The 21,286-nt window shown below is 47.4% G+C and overlaps 1 long non-coding RNA gene across 2 annotated transcripts in view; it reads left to right on the top strand.

Annotated features, from left to right (window-relative positions):
- The window catches only part of LOC140418670 (uncharacterized), a 29,460-nt gene extending 11,692 nt beyond the window's left edge, over positions 1–17,768 (top strand). The window contains exons 2-3 of one of the 2 annotated variants that reach the window (XR_011945215.1): positions 9,966–10,104; positions 17,328–17,768. This is a non-coding gene — a long non-coding RNA (uncharacterized lncRNA). Of the gene's footprint in view, positions 1–9,965; positions 10,115–17,327 lie in introns of both variants that reach the window. The other variant, XR_011945216.1, reaches the window with a different exon arrangement.
- The last annotated feature ends 3,518 nt before the right edge of the window (positions 17,769–21,286 follow it).

Here is a 21,286-nt window from a genome sequence, read left to right as displayed (position 1 = left end):
CTATATAGCTACCTGAAGGGGGTTATACAGCGTTTGATTACATTTCGTGGTCCTTTCCAGTTCATTATCAGGATGTTTGTGTGATATTTTCGTCCCCTCAGAGTGATATTTCTTTATTTAAAATACATTTCAGCAGCAAGCTTACTGGTGATTTTTTAAAGGAAAGGAGGTTATTTATTATCACACAATTTCCTGGATGTTTGAACATCTCAGTTTCTCGTCTATTTCACACTCACTGACACATACACAGAAATTAGGTACAGATCAAGTTGAAGCTGTAATGATCAAAATGGAATGTAGACTGCAATCTTTATATCGCTGCAGGTCTGTTGTCTTCTTGTTGAGCTGGTCCTTTAGTTGGAGCCAAGGTTTTTTAGAAACAAATAATTCTCATGAGGCTCTGAAGCTTCTTGTTGATGAATCGCCAGGAGGTTGGTTCTCAGGTGGACTTGGAAGCTGAAATAAGTTCAGTACTGTGGCTGCACTGGGAGACATTCAGCTCTGCTGGTTCAGCTGGTTCCTGGTGCTTCAGATGCTTCTCACACACACATTTGCTTTGTTCAGGGTTTATTATACTGCATCCCTGACAATTAACTGCAGAGTTCTGGGAACAATATTCTGGTTCAGTTAGGAAAGTTCCCTACACTTTTGTTGGGATTTCTAGCTGATTTTGGTCTTTTTATTTGACTGGACCACATGCTTGGGGAAAGCAAGAGAGGAAAGAAGGTTCTATAGAAACTAGAATGATCTGTTGTGAATTTCTATCCTATTCGTACAGTGATCATTTTTGGAAACCTCTTTTTCAGAGCATTAAAATGGGAGGTTTGGCAGCTGGGCAACTCGAACCAAACATCATATTGAGATCTGACAGTGTCATTCAATTCATTACGACCTAAAAAGCACAAACTTTCAATGTGTTGTCTGTTCTGTCTGTGGGCAAAGATTTCAAATATCAGTGCGATACCCGAGTGAGAAAGTTCCAGTGAACTGACTGTGGAAAGAGATTTAACCAGTTTCACAGCCTGAAAGAACATCACACCATTCACAGCAAGAAAAGATGTACACGTGTTCTGTGTGTGGACGAGGATTCAACTGATCATTGGGTTGGATTGGATTGGATTTGTTTATTGTCACGTGTACCGAGATACAATGAAAAGTATTTTTCTGCGAGCAGCTCAACAGATCATTGAGTACTTGAAAAGAAAAGGGAATAAAAGAAAATACATAATAGGGCAACACAAGGCACACAATTTAACTGTGTAAGCACCGGCATCGGATGAAGCATACAGAGGTGTAGTGTCAATGAGGTCAGTCCATAAGAGGGTTGTTTAGGAGTCTGGTAACAGCGGGAAGAAGAGGACTTCTGGGGGCGGCTATGAAGAAGTAAGTCACACATTTGCTGGCTCCCACTCGAGTCAGCATTTTGGGCCTTTTCCCCCAATTTTCTACCGGACTTGAATTGTAAAACTGATGACAGAGGCAATTGTGTACTGAATTCCCACATTGGTGCATGGAGAGAAGGACTAGACGTGCTCATCAAGGCAGAAACAGAAAGACAGAGAAGGCTTGGGCTGAAGCTGCAGCAGGAGACAGCATGGTGGAGGACCGGACCTCTGGTTTGTCGACCCAGCAGCCTCTGGAGCAGCTGATGCAAGTTATTCAGGAAGGCTTTGCTAAGCAGAAACTGGACACCTTGGACCCAATAAAAGAGTCAATTGAGCGGCTGGAGCTTAGATTGGACGCCCAAGATTGGGCGATCCAGAAGGCAGAGAAGGCACTGGCTGAGCAGGAGGAACATCAAACTGCGGTGGAGTTGGAGGTGGGGATGCTGAGAGACCAGCAGAAGAAGCCCCTGGAGAAGGTGGAGGACCAAGAGAACAGGTCTCGCCGGCAGAAATTGAGAATTGTTGGGCTCCCGGAGGGGTCTGAAGGAGCGGACGCTGGGGCATACATCACGGACATGTTTGAGAAGCTGCTGGGGGATGGGGCATTCCCCCGACCCTTGGAGGTGGACAGGGCTCACAGAGCGCTCGCGAGGAAGCCATGAATGGGAGACCCCCTGAGGGCAATGGTCGTGAGATTCCACAGGTACTTGGATAAGGAGCGCATTCTACAGTGGGCCAAGCAGACACGGAGCTGTAAGTGGGATAACAGTATCCTGCGGATCTATCAGGACCTGAGTGTGGAGGTGGCCAGGAGAAGAGCAGGCTTCAACCAGATCAGGTTTAAGAAAAAGGTGAAGTTCAAACTGTTGTCTCCAGCCCATCTTTGGGTCATGCATGAGGAGCAGCACTTTTATTTTGAGTCACCTGAGGACGTGCTGGACTTCGCGAAAAGGAAAGGACTGGTGGTGGACCGAAAACTTTTGAACTTTGCTGCAATGTTCATGTTTTTTTTTGGTTTTTCTGTTCTTTTTTTAAAAAAAGTTTCTTATTTCTGGAAGCTGTTTGTAATGCATTTTGCATTGATTTGGGACCAGCGGTAGAGCTGAGTGAGTTAAGGTTTTCATTTGCACTGTTGGGGGATGGAGGTCTGCTTGTTTAGATTTTGGTGTTTTCTGTCGGGCAATTGTGTGGGGATTGTATGATGTTGGAGTTAGTTTGTATGAGTGAGGGGAGGGTGGTGAGGGAACAATAGGTCGGAGACTATCCAGCGCCAGGGATGGGGGCCACCAAGCGAGCTGGGTGGGCTTGCTCATGGAAGCGCAGTGGGGGGGGGGGGGGTTGCATATGTTCGGTTTATTAAAGGGTTTGGGTTACAGAGTGTTGTTACTAGGGGGAGGGAGGGGGTGAATGTTCTGCTGACGAAGGAGGGATTTGGGCTAAGGGACAGAGAGGAGGTTGGGGGTGGAGGCTGTCTGGGGGCGGGCTGGTGGAGGTGCGGAGCATGGGCTGCAGGTGGGCCCAAAAACGGGGATGGCTGATCGGTGAAAGGGGGGGCAATGAGCCCCCCAACTAGGTTGATCACCTGGAATGTTCGAGGGTTATATGGGCCGGTCAAGAGGGCATGTGTGTTCGCGCATCTTAGGGGACTGAAGGTGGATGTGGTAATGTTGCGGGAGATGCACCTTAGAGTAACTGATCAGATTAGATTGAGGAAAGGCTGGGTCAGTCAGGTCTTTCACTCGGGACTAGACTCAGAGACTGGAGGGGTCGCGATCCTGATCAATAAGCGGTTGGTGTTTGAGGCGGGTAGAATAGTCTCAGATGTGGGAGGTCGGTACATTATGGTCCGTGGGAAACTAGAGGGGGTGCAGGTGGTATTAGTAAATATGTACGTGCCAAATTGGGATGATGTGAAGTTTATAAAGAGGCCGCTGAGGAAGATACCGGACCTGGACTCGCAAAGTTGGTCATGGGAGGGCATTTCAACATAGTTATTGACCCTGGCTTGGACCGGTCAAACTTGAAAACGGGCAGGGTGCCAGCAATGGCAAAGGAACTAAAAGGGTGCATGGAGCAGATTTGGGGGGGGGGGGGGAGGGTGGGTGGATACATGGAGATTTGGGCAGCCGAGGGTGAAGGAGTTCTCCTTCTACTCACACGTGCACAGAGTGTACTCCCGGATTGACTTCTTTGTTTTTGAGTAGGTGAGTAGGGCCTTATTGACAGGGGTGGTGGACACGGGGTACTCGGTGATCACAATCGCAGACCAGAGGGAGAAGGTGGACAGGGCAGAGACGGGCCGACTGGTAAAGGAGATACTACAGATCAATAGGAGGTAGGCGGAGACCCCAGAGGCAGGGCTTTTAAAGGAATTGCGGAGGCTACATCGGAGTTTGGCTTGTTAACCACAGGGAGGGCGGTGGAGCAGCTGAGAAAGGCGAGGGGGGCGATCTCTGGGTATGGAGAGAAGGCCAGTAGAATGCGTGCACAGCAGCTTAGAAAGGGGGAGGCAGCCAGGGAGATAGGGAAAGTAAATGACGGAGATGGGAACCTGGTTGGAGATTCAGCAGGGGTGAATAAGGCATTTAGGGATTTCTACAGTAGGCTGTATAGGTCAGAACCCCCTACGGGGCCGGAGGGGATGAGGCACTTCTCAGAGGGGCTGAATTTCCCAAAGGTGGACGGGGAGGTGGTAGAAGGGCTGGGGGCCCCGATCGGGCTGGAAGAGATAGTGGAGGGCTTGAAGGCCATGCAGTCGGGTAAAGCCCTGGGGCCGGACGGGTACCCAGTGGAGGTTTATAAAAGATTCACTGGGATATTGGGGCCGGTGTTGTTGAGGATGTTCAATGAGACAAAGGAAAGAGGGGTGCTGCCCCCGACGTTGTCACAGGCCACGATTTCGCTGATCCTTAAGCGGGACAAGAGCCCGGAGCTGTGTGGATCCTATAGGCCGATCTCCCTGTTGAATGTAGATGCCAGATTACTGGCCAAAATTTTGTCCTCCGGGATTGAGGATTGAGTTCCTGACGTCATTGGGGAGGACCAGACGAGGTTTGTTAACGGTAGGCAGTTGGTGGCCAATGTAAGAAGGTTGTTAAACGTGATCATGATTCCCCCGGAAGGTAGGGAGTTGGAGGTAGTGATCGCAATGGATGTAGAAAAGGTCTTTGATCGGGTAATCTTTGATGGGATTATCTGTGGGAGGTACTGGGACGGTTCGGATTTGGGCGGTGTTTTATTGACTGGGTCAGGTTGCTGTATAAGGCTCCTGTGACAAATGTATGGATGAATAGGACAACATCGGACTATTTTAGTCTGCACAGAGGGGCGAGACAGAGATGCCCCCTTTCCCCACTGTTGTTTGCGCTGGCAAAAGAGCCACTGGCGATTGCTTTGAAAGCCTCTAGGGGCTGGAAGGGGCTGGTCCGGGAGGGGGGGTGGGGTGGGGGTGGAGCACAGAGTCTTGCTCTATGCAGACGACCTGCTTCTGTATGTATCGGACCCAATAGAGGGGATGGAAGAAATTATGAGGATTCTCGGGGAATTTAGCTGGTTTTCGGGGTACAAGTTAAATATGGGGAAAAGTGAGATGTTTGTGGTCCAGACAAGGGGACAGGAGAGGCGATTGGGGGAGCTGCCGTTTAGATTAGTAGGGGGAAGCTTTAGGTACTTAACCATCAAAGTGGCGCGGGAATGAGACCGGCTGCATAAATTAAATTTGGCCCGGCGAGTAGACCAAATGAAGGATGATTTCTGAAGGTGGGACGCGCTTCCGTCGTCACTGGCTGGGAGGGTGCAGACGGTGAAGATGACAGTCCTCCCAAGATTCCTGTTCGCGTTTCAATGTCTCCCAATTTTTATTCCGCGGTCCTTTTTTAAACGGGTCAACAAAGTGATCACTGGCAAGACCCCACGAGTAAGGAAGGTAATGCTTGAGTGGAGTCGGGGAGAGGGCGGGCTGGCGCTGCCAAATTTTAGTAACTATTACTGGGCGGCGAATATAGCCATGATCAGGAAGTGGGTGGTGGGGGAGGGGTGGGCATGGGAGCGTATGGAGGTGGCTTCATGCAAGGGCACCAGTCTGGGGGCATTGGTAACTGTGCCTCTGTCATTCCCATCGGCACGATACTCCACCAGCCCCGTGGTGGTGGTGGCCCTGAGAGTCCGGGGGCAATGGAGGAGACATGTGGGAGCAGAGGGAGCATCGGTCTGGTCCCCAATCTGTAATAATCACCGGTTTGCCCCGGGATGTATGGATTGGTGGTTCCGGATATGGCGGAGAGCAGGGATTGAGAGGATGGGGGATTTGTTTATAGAGGGGAGCTTTCCGAGTATGAGGGCACTGGAGGAGAAGTTTGGGTTGGTGAGGGGATACGAATTCAGGTATCTGCAGGTGGGGGACTTACTACGTAAAGAGGTGTCAACCTTCCTGCTCCTACCGCTAAGGGGAATTCAGGACAGGGTAGTTTCCAGAGGATGGGTAGGTGAAGGGAGCGTCTCTGACATTTACAAGGAACTTATGGGGTCAGAGGAGATGCAGACCGAGGAGCTGAGGCGCAAGTGGGAGGAGAAGCTGGGAGGTGAGATAAAGGATGGTCTATGGGTGGATGCGTTGAGTAGAGTCAACGCGTCCACAACATGCGCCAGGCTCAGCCTGATACAATTCAAGTTCGTTCAGTCGGGCCTGGATGAGCATATTTTTGGGGGTGGGAGACAGGTGTACAAAATGTGCGGGAGGACCAGCGAACCATGTCCACATGTTCTGGACATGTCTGAAGCTGAGGGTATTTTGGCAGGGGTTTGCAGATGTCATGATCAGGGTGTTAAAAACAAGAGTGGCATTGAGTCCAGAGGTGGCGATTTTCGGAATGTCAGAAGACCCAGGAATCCAGGAGGAGAAAGAGGCAGACGTTCTGGCCTTTGCTACCCTGGTTGCCCGGAGACGGATATTATTAGCTTGGAGGGACTCAAAGGCCCCGAAGTCAGAGACCTGGCTATCGGACATGGCTAGCTTTCTCTGTTTGGAGAAAATCAAGTTCGCCTTGAGAGGGTCAATGTTAGGGTTCACCCGGAGGTGGCAACCGTTCGTCGACTTCTTCGTGGAAAATTGATCATCAGCAGAAGGTGGGGGGGGGGGGGGGGGCGGGGGGGGGGGGTTAGTTTAGCTTAAAGTAGGGGGTTATTAAAGGTGGGACCTGGAAGGGAGGGTAACAGCTTTTGCACTATGTATATAGTTTCATGTACATTGTTTATTTTGTTGTTACAATACCAAAAAATACTTCAATAAAATGTTATTTAAAAAAAACAGCGGGAAGGGGCTGTTTTTGAGTCTCTCCGTGCGTGTTCTCAGCCTACTGTATCTCCTGCCCGATGGAAGTAGTTGGAAGAGTGAGTAAGCCGGGTGGGAGGGGTCTTTGATTATGCTGCCCACTTTCCCCAGGCCATGAGAGGTGTAGATGGAGTCAATGGATGGGAGGCAGGTTTGTGTGATGGACTGAGCTATGTTCACGACTCTCTGAAGTTTCTTGCGATCTTGGGCCGAGCTGTTGCCATACCAGGCTGTGATGCAGCCCGATAGGATGCTTTCTATGGTGCATCTGCAAAGGTTGTCAAGAGTTAATGTGGACATGCTGAATTTCCTTAGTTTCCTGAGGAAGTTTAGGCGCTGTTGTGCTTTCTTGGTGGTAGCGTCAACATGGGTGGACCAGGACAGATTTTTTGAGATGTGCACCCATAGGAATTTGAAACTGCTAACCATCTTAACCTCGGCCCCGTTGATGCTGACAGGGGTGTGTGTACAGTACTTTGCTTCCTGCAGCCAATGACCAGCTCTTTAGTTTTGCTGGCATTGAGGGATAGACTGTCGGTTTTGGAGCTTTGATATGAGCTTAGCTGGGATTATGGTGTTGAAGGCGGATATGTAGTCAATAAATAGGAGTCTGATGTCGGAGTCCTTGCTGTCGAGATGCTCTAGGGATGAGTGTAGGGCCAGAGAAATGGCATCTGCTGTGGACCGGTTGTGGCGGTATGCGAATTGCAGTGGATCAAGGCGTTCTGGGAGTATGGAGGTGATGCGCTTCATGACCAACCTGTCGAAATACTTCATTATCACTGAAGTCAGGGCCACAGGACGGTAGTCATTGAGGCACGCTGCCTGGTTCTTCTTTGGCACCGGTATGATGGTGGTCTTCTTGAAGCCAATCTGGACAGACACAAGGACACTGGCACCATGGAGAAACCATGGAAACGCAGGGATTGTGGGAAGAGATTCAGATCCCTGTCTGTGCTGGAAATTCATCAATGGAGTCACACCGGGGGAGGCCATTCATCTGCTCAGAATGTGGTCAAGGATTCACTCAGCTATCCAACTTACATAAACACCAGAGAACTCACACCGGCGAGAAACTGTTCATCTGCTCTATTTGTGGGAAGGGATTGTCAACTAACTGACCTCACTTCAAACCGACTTCTTCACTCTGACTTGAGGCCGTTTAAATGCTCCAGCTGGGAAAAGAGCTTTAAAAGTAACAAGCTTTTGCTGACTCACCAGCGAATTCACAGTGGGGAGAGGCCATTCACCTGCTCCGTGTGCGGGAAGTGATTCACTCATTCAGCCTACTGAAACACCACCAAATTCACACCGGGGAGAGACCATTCACCTGCTCCGTGTCTGGGAAGGGATTCACTCAATCATTCAGCCTGCTGAAACACCAGATTACACCGGGAAGAGACCATTCACTGCTCTGTGTGTGGGGAGAGATTCACTCAGTCATCCACCCTGCTGAATCACCAGTGGGTTCACACTGGGGAGAGACCATTCATTTGCTTCATGTGTGAGAAGCGATTCACTCAGTTATCCCAGTTTCAGAGGCAGTGTATAGGGGAGATGGTGGCGTAGTTGGCTTGTCGCTGGACTAATGATCCAGATACCCAGGATAATGACCTGTGGACCTGGGTTTGAAGATGATTGGGCCTAGGACACTACCCTGAGGAACTCCTGCAGTGATGTCCTGGAGCTGAGATGATTGACCTCCAAACACCACGACCATTTTCCCCTGATTCCCATTGACTCCAGTTTACCTCGGGCTCCTTGATGCCATACTCTATCAAATGCTGCTTTGATGTCAAGGGCAGTCATTCTCACCTCTCACATTCAGCTCTTGTGCCCATGTTTGAACCAAGGTTGTAATGAGGTTAGGAACAGATTGACCCTGGCGGAACCCAAACCGAGCATCCAAGAGAAGGGTATTGCTGAGTAAGTGCCACTTGATCGCACTACTGATGACTCCTTCCATCACTTTGCTGATCATGGAGAGTAGATTGCCAGTGTGATAATTGGCTGGATTGTATTTGTCATGTTGTGTACAGGACACGCCTGGGCAATTTGCGACAGTGTAGATGCCAGTGTTCTAGCTGTGCTGGGACAGCTTGGCTAGGGGTGCGGCAAGTTCAGGAGCACAAGTTATCAGTACTATTGTCCCTACATTGTCAGAACCCAAAGCCTTTGAAGTATCCAGTGCCTTCAGCCGTTTCTTCATATCACGTGGAGTGAATTTCTCGACTGACATCTGTAATGCTGGGGACCTCCGAAAGAGACTGAGATGGATCATCCACTCGATACTTCTGGCTGATGATTGTTGCAAATACCTCAGCCTTGCCTTTTGCACATATGTGCTTCACTCCTCCATCATTGAGGATGGGGATATTTGTGGAGCCTCCTCCTCCAGTGAATTGTTTAATTGTCCACAACCATACGTGACTGGATGTGGCAGAACTGCAGAGCTTGGATCTGATGTGTTCGATATGGAACCGTTTAGCTCTGTCTATTGCTTGCTGCTTATGCTGTTTGGCACACAAGAAGTCCTGTGTTGTAGCTTCACCAGATTGACACCTCATTTTTTGGTATGTCTAATGTTCCTGGCGTGCTCTCCTGCACTCTTCATAGAACCAGTGTTGATCCCCTGGCTTGGTGGTAATGGTAGAGTGGTGGCCATGAGGGTGGCAGGTTGTGGTTGAATATAATTCTGCTGCTGCTGATGGCCCACATAGCCTCATAGATGCCCAGTTTTGAGTTTCAAGATCTGTTTGAAGTCTATACCATTTAGCACAGTGGCAATGCCACACAACACGATGGAGATAATATCCTCAATGTGAAGACGGGACTTTGTCACCACAAGGACTGTGCGGTGGTCACTTCTACTGATACTGTCATGGACAGATGCATCTTCAGCAGGCGGATTGGTGAGGATGAGGTCAAGTATGCTCTTCCCTCTTGTTGGTCCCCTCACCACCTGCTGCAGTCCCAGTCTAGCGGCTATGTCCTTTAGGGCCCGGCCAGCTCGGTCTGTGGTGGTACTACCAAGACACTCTTAGTGATGGACATTGAAGTACCCCTCCCAGAGCATAATCTGCTCCCTTGCCACCCTCAGTGCTTCCTCAAAGTGGTGTTCAACATGGAGGCGTACATCATTCATCAGCGGATGGTGGCCGGTACATTGTAATCAGCGGATGGTGGCCGGTACATTGCCCATATTTATCCTGAAGCTGTGGGACCTCATGTTGTCTTCATGTTCTCAACAGAGTCCATGTTGAGGACCCCCAGGGCATCTCCTTCCTGAATGTATACCACTGTGCCGCTGCCTCTGCTGGATCTGTCCTACCGGTGAGACAGGACATACCCAGGAATGGTAACAGTGCTGTCTGGGACATTGTCTGTAAGGTATGATTCTGTGAGTATGACTATGTCAGGTTGTTGCTTAACTAGTCTGTGAGGCAGCTCTGCCAAGTTAAATATAGTCTTAAACTCAAAGTCAAAACGTATCTTGGCAAATATATTCCCAGAGGTGTGGGAACGTTTTCAGAAAAAAAACAGGAGATGAGCAAAAACAGGGAGGACATATACCATGAGGATAAACTAGGAAGTAATATAGAAATGGACAGCAAGAGTTTCCTTCAATTCTTAAAAATGAAGAGAGGCACTGAAGTGGACGTCGGTTCCTGAGAGAATGAGACTGCGGAAATAATGATGGGGAGTCAGGAAATGGCTGAGGAGTTAAATAAATACTGCGAGTCAGTCTTCATGGTAGGAGACAGTAATAGCATTCCACAAATACCAAATAATCAAAGGCAAAAGGGGAAGAGAATAATCACAATAACTACACCAGAGAAAAAGTATTCGGAAACGAATGGAGCAAAAGTCTGCTATGTTCCTGGCCTGATGGGTTGCATCCCAGGATAGTAAAGGAAGTAGCTGCAGAGATAGTGGATGCCCTGGTCAAATTCTTGAACAGTCCCGAAGGATTGGAAAACTGCTCATGCAACATCTTTATTTAATAAAGGAGGGAGAAAAGAAACCAGTAACGATAGGCCAATAAACGTAACATCTGTCATTGGGAAAATGTTAAGAGTCCATTTTAAAGGAGGTAATAGCAGAACATTTTGAAAAGCATCATATAATCAAACAGAGTCAGCATCGCTTCATGAAGGGAAAATCATGTTTGAAACATTTGGTAGAGATTTTTGAGGTGGTAACAAGCAGGATAGATGATGGGGAGCCAGTAGATCTAATATACTTGGATTTCCAAAAAGTGTTTGATAAGGTACCACACAACCGGCTACATAATAAGATAAGAGCTCATGGTGTTGGGGAACTGACCATGATAATGCACGTTCTCTCCGTGTCTCCGTGGGTTTCCTCCAGGTGCTCCAGTTTCCTCCCACAAGTCCCGAAGACATGGTTGTTAGGTGAATTGGACATTCTGAATTCTCCCTCAGTGTACCCGAACACGCGTTGGTGTGTGGCGACTAGGGGTTTTCACAGTAACTTCATTGTAATGTTAATGGAAGCCTACTTGTGACAATAATTATTACTATTATAAAAGACAGAAAATTGGGATAAGGGGGCATTTTCAGAATGGCAACATAACTAGCGGAGTGCCGCTGGGATCCATACTGGGGCCACAGTTATTTACCATATATATTAATGACTTGGACAAGGGAAGCGAATGCACTTTTGCAAACTTTGTGGATGACACAAAAATAGGTGGGAAGTCTACACACGGCTATAAACAGGTTAGTTGAGTGGGCAAAAAACTTGAGAAATGGAATATAATGTAGGAAAACGAAAATGTATGCACTTTGATGGGAAGAATAAAGGAGCTGAATATTATTCAAAGTGAGAAAGACTACAGAAAACTGCAGCACAGAGGGACCTGGGGGTCCTCGGGCATTAATCACAAAAGCTAGCGTGCAGGTTCAGCAGGTCATTGGGAAGGTAAATGGAAGGTTGGCCTTTATTTCAAAGGGAATGCAGCATAAAAATAGAGAAGTCCAGCTGAAATTATACAAGGCAATAGTTAGACCACACTTGGAATACTGTGAACAACATTGGTCCCCTTTCCTGAGGAAAGATATGCGGGCATTGGAGACAGTCCAGAGAAGGTTCACTAGGTTAGAACATAGAACATAGAAAAATACAGCACAGAACAGGCCCTTCGGCCCACGATATTGTGCCGAACCTTTGTCGTAGATTAATCATAGATTATCATAGAATTTACAGTGCAGATGGAGGCCATTCGGGCCATCGAGTCTGCACCGGCTCTTGGAAAGAGCACCCTACCCAAGGTCAACACCTCCACCCTATCGCCATAGCCCAGTAACCCCACCCAACACTAAGGGCAATTTTGGTCACTAAGGGCAATTTATCATGGCCAATCCACCTAACCTGCACATCTTTGGACTGTAGGAGGAAACCGGAGCACCCGGAGGAAACCCACACACACACGGGGAGGATGTGCAGACTCCGCACAGACAGTGACCCAAGCCGTAATCGAACCTGGGACCCTGGAGCTGTGAAGCAATTGTGCTATCCACAATGCTACCGTGCTGCCCTTAAGAACAAATTAATCTACACTATATCATTCTACCGTGATCCATGTACCTATCCAGTAGCCGCTTGAAGGTTCCTAATGTTTCTGACTCAACTATTTCCACAGGCAGTGCATTCCATGCCCCCACTACTCTCTGGGTAAAGAATCTACCTCTGACATCCCCCCTATTTTTCCACCATTCACCTTAAATTTATGTCCCCTTGTAATGGTTTGTTCCACCCGGGGAAAAAGTCTCTGACTAACTACTCTATCTATTCCCCTGATCATCTTATAAACCTCTATCAAGTTGCCCCTCATCCTTCTCCATTCTAATGAGAAAAGGCCTAGCACCCTCAACCTTTCCTCATAAGACATACTTTCCATTCCAGGCAACATCCTGGTAAATCTCCTTTGCACCTTATCCAAAGCTTCCACATCCTTCCTAAAATGAGGTGACCAGAACTGTACTCTGTACTCCAAATGTGGCCTTACCAAGTTTTTGTCCAGCTGCATCATTACCTCACGGCTCTTAAATTCAATCCCTCTGTTAATGAATGCTAGCACACCATAGGCCTTCTTCACAGCTCTATCCACTTGAGTGGCAACTTTCAAAGATGTATGAACATAGACCCCAAGATCTCTCTGCTCCTCCACATTGCCAAGAACTCTACCGTTAACCCTGGATTCCGCATTCATATTTGTCCTTCCAAAATGGACAACCTCACACTTTTCAGGGTTAAACTACATCTGCCATTTCTCAGCCCAGCTCTGCACCCTATCTATGTCTCTTTGCAGCCGACAACAACCCTCCTCACTATCCACAACTCCACCAATCTTCGTATCGTCTGCAAATTTACTGACCCACCCTTCAACTCCCTCATCCAAGTCATTAATGAAAATCATAAACAGCAGAGGACCCGGAACTGATCCCTGCGGTACGCCACAGGTAACTGGGATCCAGGCTGAATATTTGCCATCCACCACCACTCTCAGACTTCTATCGGTTAGCCAGTTCGTTATCCAACTGGCCAAATTTCCCGCTATCCCATGCCTCCTTACTTTCTGCATAAGCCTACCATGGGGAACCTTATCAAATGCCTTACTAAAATCCATGTCCACTACATCCACTGCTTTACCTTCATCCACATGCTTGGTCACCTCCTCAAAGAATTCAATAAAACTTGTAAGGCAAGACCTACCCCTCACAAATCCGTGCTGACTATCCCTAATCAAGCAGTGTCTTTCCAGATGCTCAGAAATCCTATCCCTCAGTACCCTTTCCATTACTTTTCCTACCACCGAAGTAAGAATAACTGGCCTGTAATTCCCAGGGTTATCCCTATTCCCTTTTTTGAACAGGGGCACGACATTCGCCACTCTCCAATCCCCTGGTACCACCCCTGTTGACAGTGAGGACGAAAAGATCATTGCCAACAGCTATGCAATCCTTGGATATATCCCGTCAGGCCCGGGGGACTTGTCTATCCTCAAGTTTTTCAAAATGCCCAACACATCTTCCTTCCTAACAAGTATTTCCTCGAGCTTACCAGTCTGTTTCATACTGTCCTCTCCAACAATATAGCCCCTCTCATTTGTAAATACTGAAGAAAAGTACTCGTTCAAGACCTCTCCTATCTCTTCAGACTCAATACACAATCTCCCGCTACTATCCTTGATCGGACCTACCCTCACTCTAGTCATTCTCATATTTCTCACATATGTGTAAAAGGCCTTGGGGTTTTCCTTGATCCTACCCGCCAAAGATTGTTCATGCCCTCTCTTAGCTCTCCTAATCCCTTTCTTCAGTTCCCTCCTGGCTATCTTGTATCCCTCCAGCGCCCTGTCTGGACCTTGTTTCCACAGCCTTACATAAGTCTCATTCTTCCTCTTAACAAGACATTCAACCTCTCATCAACCATGGTTCCCTCACTCGACCATCTCTTCCCTGCCTGACAGGCACATACATATCAAGGACGCGTAGTACTTGTTCCTTGAACAAGTTCCACATTTCACTTGTGTCCTTCCCTGACAGCCTATGTTCCAAACTTATGCACTTCAATTCTTGTCTGACAACATCGTATTTACCCTTCCCCCAATTGTAAACCTTGCCCTGTTGCACGCACCTATCCCTCTCCATTACTACAGTGAAAGTCGCAGAATTGTGGTCACTATCTCCAAAATGCTCTCCCACTGACAAATCTATCACTTGCCCTGGTTCATTACCAAGTACCAAATCCAATATGCCCTCCCCTCTGGTCGGACAATCTACATACTGAGTTAGAAAAGCTTCCTGGACACACTGCACAAACACCACCCCATCCAAACTATTTGATCTAAAGAGTTTCCACTCAATGTTTGGGAAGTTGAAAGCCTACCCTGTGACTTCTGCACCTTTCCAAAATCTATTTCCCAATCTGTTCCTCCACATCTCTGCTACTATTGGGGGGCCTATAGAAAACTCCCAACAAGGTGACTGCTCCTTTCCTATTTCTGACTTCAACCCATACTGCCTCAGTAGGTAGATACTCCTCGAACTGCCTTTCTGCAGCTGTTATACTATCTCTAATTAACAATGCCACCCCCCCCCCCCCTCACCTCTTTTACCACCCTCCCGAATCTTATTGAAACATCTATAACCAGGGACCTCCAACAACCATTTCTGCCCCTCTTCTATCCAAGTTTCCGTGATGGCCACCACATTGTAGTCTCAAGTACCGATCCATGCCTGAAGTTCACCCACCTTATTCCTGATGCTTCTTGCGTTGAAGTATACACACTTCAATCCATCTCCATGCCTGCAAGTACCCTCCTTTGTCAGTGTTCCCTTCCCCACTGCCTCACTACATGCTTTGGCATCCTGAATATCGGCTAATTTAGTTGCTGGACTACAAATCCGGTTCCCACTCCCCTGCCAAATTAGTTTAAACCCTCCCGAAGAGTACTAGAAAACCTCCCTCCCAGGATATTGGTGCCCCTCTGGTTCAGATGCAACCAGTCCTGCTTGTACAGGTCCCACCTTCCCCAGAATGTGCTCCAATTATCCAAATACCCGAAGCCCTCCCTCTTACACCATTCCTGCAGCCACGTGTTCAACTGCACTCTCTCCCTATTCCGAGCCTTGCTTTCACGTGGCACCGGCAACAAACCAGAGATGACAACTCTGTCTGTCCTGGCTTTTAACTTCCAGCCTCACTCCCTAAACTTGTTTATTACCTCCACATCCCTTTTCCTACCTACGTTGTTGGTACCAATGTGCACCATGACTTCTGGCTGCTCCCCCTCCCCCTTAAGGATCCTGAAGACACGATCCGAGACATCCCTGGCCCTGGCACCCGGGAGGCAACATACCTTCCGGGAGTCTCGTTCGCGACCACAGAATCTCCTATCTATTGAATCTCCTGTTACTATTGCTTTTCCATTCTCCCCCCTTCCCTTCTGAGCCCCAGAGTCAGACTCAGTGCCAGAGACCTGGCCGCTAGGGCCTTCCCCCGGTAGGTCATCCCCCCCAACAGCATCCAAAACGGTATACTTGTTTTGAAGGGGAACGGCCACGAGGGATCCCTGCACTGTCTGCCTGTTTGTTTTCTTACCCCTGACTGTAACCCAGCTACTCTTGTCCTATACCTTGGGCGTGGTTACCTCTCTGTAACTCTTCTCTATAACCCCCACTGCCTCCCGGATGATCCGAAGTTCATCCAGCTCTAGTTCCCTTACACGGTCTTTGAGGAGCTGGAGTTGGGTGCACTTCCCGCAGGTATAGTCAGCGGGGACACTGATGGTATCCCTCACCACCCACATCCTACAGGAGGAGCATGCAACTGGCCTAGCCTCCATCCCCTCTTACCTTACAGAATATAGCTGCCCTGTGGACCAACTGGACCTACGCCCTCCGACTCTGCTCCCAGTCAGTTGCACTCTCTGTAAACGCCTGGCTCTTTTCTCGCTCTTTGCGGAAATGTAGGAAACAAAATGAAAGGAGCACCTTACTCCCTCCTCACCCAACTCCCTCAGTCACCAAACTCTCACTATGGCACTCAAATGCACCAAATTCAGCACTCAGTGAAAACAAAGTCTGCACTGTCGGTGGATCACTTTTATACTGTGAATCTAGCCTCTGAAAACTGGCCTAATCCAATTAACTAAAGGTTAGTCCCGGATATGGAGAGAGTTTCTTATTAGAAGAGGTTGAGTTGTTTGGGCCTGTACTCATTGGAGTTGAGACGAATGAGAGGTGACCTTTTTGAGACATAAGCATTCTCAGGGGGGTTGACAGGGTAGATGCTGAGAGGGAGTTTCCTCTTGTGGGAGAGTCCAGGACCAGAGGGCATAATCTCAAAGTAAGGGGTCTCAAATTTAAGACAGACATGAGGCGACATTTCTTCTCTCAGAGCGCAGTGAATCTGTGGAATTCTTTAGCTGTGCAATCATTCTGTCTCTGGAGTTTAACCATAAAAAGGCAAAGGTGAAGGTGTGTTTACCCGGATGGGCCGCTTGGTGGCGCAGTGGCTCTTTCACTGAGGGGCCTTGAGTTCAGACACGTCCCAGACAGGACTGGTGAGAAATATCTGTCTGGGAAAGGGAGACAACTATAATCGGGGAAATGGAGCGGTGCCGATGGGCCTGAGAGAAAGGAGTTCAGACAAGTCTTATTTTCTTCATTTTTCATTCAATATTTATTAAAATTTAAGAGAAAATATTCCTCAAAAGTTTATTTTGAAGTTGACGAAAGGAAACATAACGATTGAGGGTCACAGTGAGAACAGAACACATGCCCTCTGAGCTGCCAAATGTATGTACAACTGTAACAGACACCAGAAAGAGAGAACAGGAGCTCAATGTAAAGGGAAGGCCAAAGATATGAGTAAGGAACGAGATAAATTACTTTACTTAGACATGATATTGAGGGAAATTATTAGCTACAATTACATTACAGCCAAAATTATCTCGTACATTTCAAACTGGGAAACAGAAATACTGTCCAAGATTGTCTCAGTTACAGATGCAGAATAATAAACTGAGAAGATTTTACTGTTAGAGTCACCAAGAGGAGATATTGTATTTGCGTCACACAGAGATCATAATAAACAGCTGAGGAAAATCTACAGCGTCCGAACGTCAACCGATCACTTGATCTGTAAAAGAGAGAGAAAATGATGAAGCAGATGTTTATGATCGGGGACATTGATGTTAGAGTTTTCAATCAATCAAACATTTAGAGATTTTTGAAACGGCTTCTGTCAGTCTGAAGTGTGAGTGGATTGAATCTTCTCACCTTCACCAGAGTGACTGCAGCGCTGTAGGAAATGCTCAGGAAGAACAGGGTGATGAATGTGGAAGCGGTTGTCCAGATGTTCCCGTTATCATCCTCATCGTCTTCAGTCCAGGTGTGGTCTGTGGTATCTATGAGGATAGAGCCAAATAAATATAATTAGATTGTTTATTAATCCACGATTTATTTTTAATATTCTCGTTTCATTTTCTCCCGCTGCTAATTCATTCTTTAATATATTTCCATTGCATATCTACTGTTGCGTTCATGACTCTCAGAAATTGATGTCTTTAACTTTCTTTTTCTAATTAAGGGGCAATTTAGCATGGCCAATCCACCTACCCTGCACATCTTTGGGTTGTCGGGGTGAGACCCACGGGTCATGGGGAGAATGTGAAATCTCCACCGGGACAGAGACCCAGGATCGGGATGAACCCCAGGTCCATGGTGGCGTGAGGCAGCAGTGCTAACCACTATGCCACCGTGCCGCCATTGCCTGACGTTTGTGTTTGTTCCTTAGCTTTTGTGTCTGTGTCGATGCGAAGTTCCGTGTTTTGATTTACTCCTCTGTTGTGTGTCCAGATGTCTGTGTAGGTTCACTGTGTGTTCATCGTGTCAATGAGTATTGGTCTGTGTATTTGTGTGTCAGCGCTTGTGTGTGATTTTTTTTCCCATAGAATTTACAGTGCATAAGGAGGCCATTCGGCCCATCGAGTCTGCACTGGCTCATGGAAAGAGCACCCTACCCAAGGTCAACACCTCCACCCTATCCCCATAACCCAGTAACCCCACCCAACACTAAGGGCAATTTTGGACACTAAAGGCAATTTATCATGGCCAATCCACCTAACCTGCACATCTTTGGACTGTGGGAGGAAACCAGAGCACCCGGAGGAAACCCACGCACACACGGAGAGGATGTGCAGACTCCGCACAGACAGTGGCCCAAACCGGAACTTTGTTTGTCTTCTTTCAATGTGTATATATGAGTGATATATTGTATGTATATGTGTTGAAATCTATGTTTATATATTATTGCCTGTGTTAATATGTGTTTATACTTTCCTGTCTAGTAATATATGTGTTAATGTGTCTTTTTGCGTTCAACATGCATGCCAGTGTCTTAATGTCTGTGCCTGGATAAATGCGTGTGTGTGTGTGTGTGTGTGTGTCAATGCGTGTATTTCATCACAGAATCATCATCATATAATCCCTACAGTGGAGAACGAGGCCATTCGGCCTATTGAATCTGCACCGACCCTTCGAAAGAACACCCTACCGAGGTGCACGGTGCACGCCCTGCCCTATCCCCAGAACCTCGTAACACCACCTAACGTTTTGGGCGTGAAGGGGTGATAGAGCATTGCTAATCACCCTAACCTGCACACCTTTGGACTGTGGGAGGAAACTGGAGCACGCGGAGGAAACACGGACACGGGAGAGTGTGGAAACTCAACACGGACAATCACCCGAGGCTGGAATTGAACCCGGGTTTGTGGCGCTGTGAGGCAGCAGTGCTATTTGTGCGTTGATGTTTGTTTATAACTATCTATTGCTGTGTATTGACGCCTCCATGTGTATTCATGTGTGTTTGTATGAGCGTGTGTACGAATCTATTAATATGTGACTACGTGTGCCCATTAGTGTATTAATGTGGATTATTGTCTCTGTTTTAATGGAAATATTTCTGTCATTGTGAAATTGTGCGATTGTGGGCGGCACGGTAGCACAGTGGTTAGCACTGTTGCTTCACAGCGCCAGAGTCCCAGGTTCGATTCCTGGCTTGGGTTACTGTCTGTGCGGAGTCTGCATGTTCTCCCTGTGTCCGTGTGGGTTTTGTCCGGGTGCTCCGGTTTCTTCCCACAGGTCCCGAAAGATGTGCTTGTGAGGTGATTTGGACATTCTGAATTCTCCCTCTGTGTACCCGAACAGGCGCCAAGAGTGTGGCGACTAGGGTTTTTCACAGTAACTTCTTGCAGTGTTAATATAAGCCTACTTGTGACAATAAACATTATTTTTACTATTATGTATATGTAATTGCTTACAGTTGTGTTTCATATTCTTGTGTCAGTCTGCTTGTCTGGTTTTATATGTTTGTGTTTGCATATTTGTGTATCTGTGTGGACATGTGGATGTATGTGCATGTTTGTGCATGCCGGCTTGTGTGTGTGAATTTGTGTGTGTGTGTACACGAGTGTCTCTGTGTACATAAACGTGTACTTTTTTGTGTTTATGTGCATGTTTGTAAATTTTTGTTTGTTTATGTGTATATGTATGCATGTGTTTCTATGTGTACATCTATGTGTGTGTTTGTGTCTATATGTGCTCATGTATATGGTTGTGGGTGTGTGTACGTGTGCCTGTATGTTTAGTGTTTGTGTCTTTATCTGTCTGTGTATTTGTATCAGCTGCCTGTAGCTTTGCCAGTTGTGGGTATTATTGGTACCGATGTAGAATATGTTGAACTTTCTGCTTATAAATGTGTTTTGTGTGAGTTGCAAGCTGACATCATTGACTGAATGCAAAAATACAAGGAGGTGCCTCAGGAGAGAACACTGAAAACCCAGGGAGAATTCAATCACCATCTGGATTTGGATTTTGGGAAATCAGTTGTTGCATATGGATAAGAGGAACAAGGGTGCTAAAAAAAATATGTTGCGTGAATAGATAGTTTAAGAACATCTTTAGCATGATGGGCTTTTAAAATCTTCAACCAGTAAGCTACAAGCCGTCTTGTAATGTCAGTAACTGAGTCCTTAGTGTAGAGACACATCCACTCCCAAATTCCCTGCTTGGGGAGTAGGTGGATAGTGATTTAATAGTCTCTCCCTCTCTGGCCAGCTGAATAAATTCTCTTTGGGTTCCCCCTGCTGAGGAGGTGGAGATACAGTGAGTTCACTCATCACCTTCCTCCTCTTTTGGTCGGGAAAGTGGAGGTAAAATGGGTTTACATTGCCCATCCCTCTCTGTTGGGGAAGTGGGCGGACAGTGCATTTATTTAGGCCCTCCCCCTTTCTTTGTTGGAAGCGGCTGTACAGTGAATCGACTAATGCCCCAGCTCCTTGGTGGGAAAGTGGGGGTACAGGGTTAATTAATGCTCCTCCCCCACTATTTGTTGGGGCGTGGTGATACACTGGATTAACTACTGCCCCCCATGCTTTGGTGTGGAAGTGAGGGGTATAGTGGGTTCACTAAGTCCCTTCCTCTTTGTTAGGGAGTTGGGGTGCAGGGCATTAGCTAACGTCCATTCCCCACTCTCTGTTGGAGAACTGGGGATGCAGTGGATTAACTATAACCCCTCCCCCTCTTTGTTTTGGGAAGTGTGATTGCAGTGGATTAATTTATGCCCCTTCCTCTCACTTTTGAGGAAGTGGCAGTAGAGTGCATTAACTAATGCCCCTCCTCCTGTCTCTGTGGGGGAGGTGGGGGGACAGTGGATTACCTAGGGGCTCCTACTGATTTTGTAGGAGAGGTGGAGATATAATGGATTCAACATTTCCCTTTCCCCTCTCCGTGATGGGTGATTGTTGGTCCTTGTTTCTGTTTGATTCTCCATTCAGTTCCCAGTGGGTGTGATGCAGCAATTTTAAGCTGACATCAATTTTAAAGGGATGGGCAATGGGAGAAGCAGGAACACCGAGATCTAAATGTGATGTGTTTGTCTGTCTGAAATGGGAATGTGTCCGATTTCTCCTCAGCGAGAAGAAAGTCAATGAATATATTTTGTGAATCCTGCAATTAATGAATTTTACTCTGTCTCTGAC

Source organism: Scyliorhinus torazame, chromosome 5, assembly GCF_047496885.1.
Source record: "Scyliorhinus torazame isolate Kashiwa2021f chromosome 5, sScyTor2.1, whole genome shotgun sequence".
NCBI classification, from domain to species: Eukaryota; Metazoa; Chordata; class Chondrichthyes; order Carcharhiniformes; family Scyliorhinidae; genus Scyliorhinus; species Scyliorhinus torazame.
This window is presented reverse-complemented; position numbering and strand designations above follow the sequence as displayed.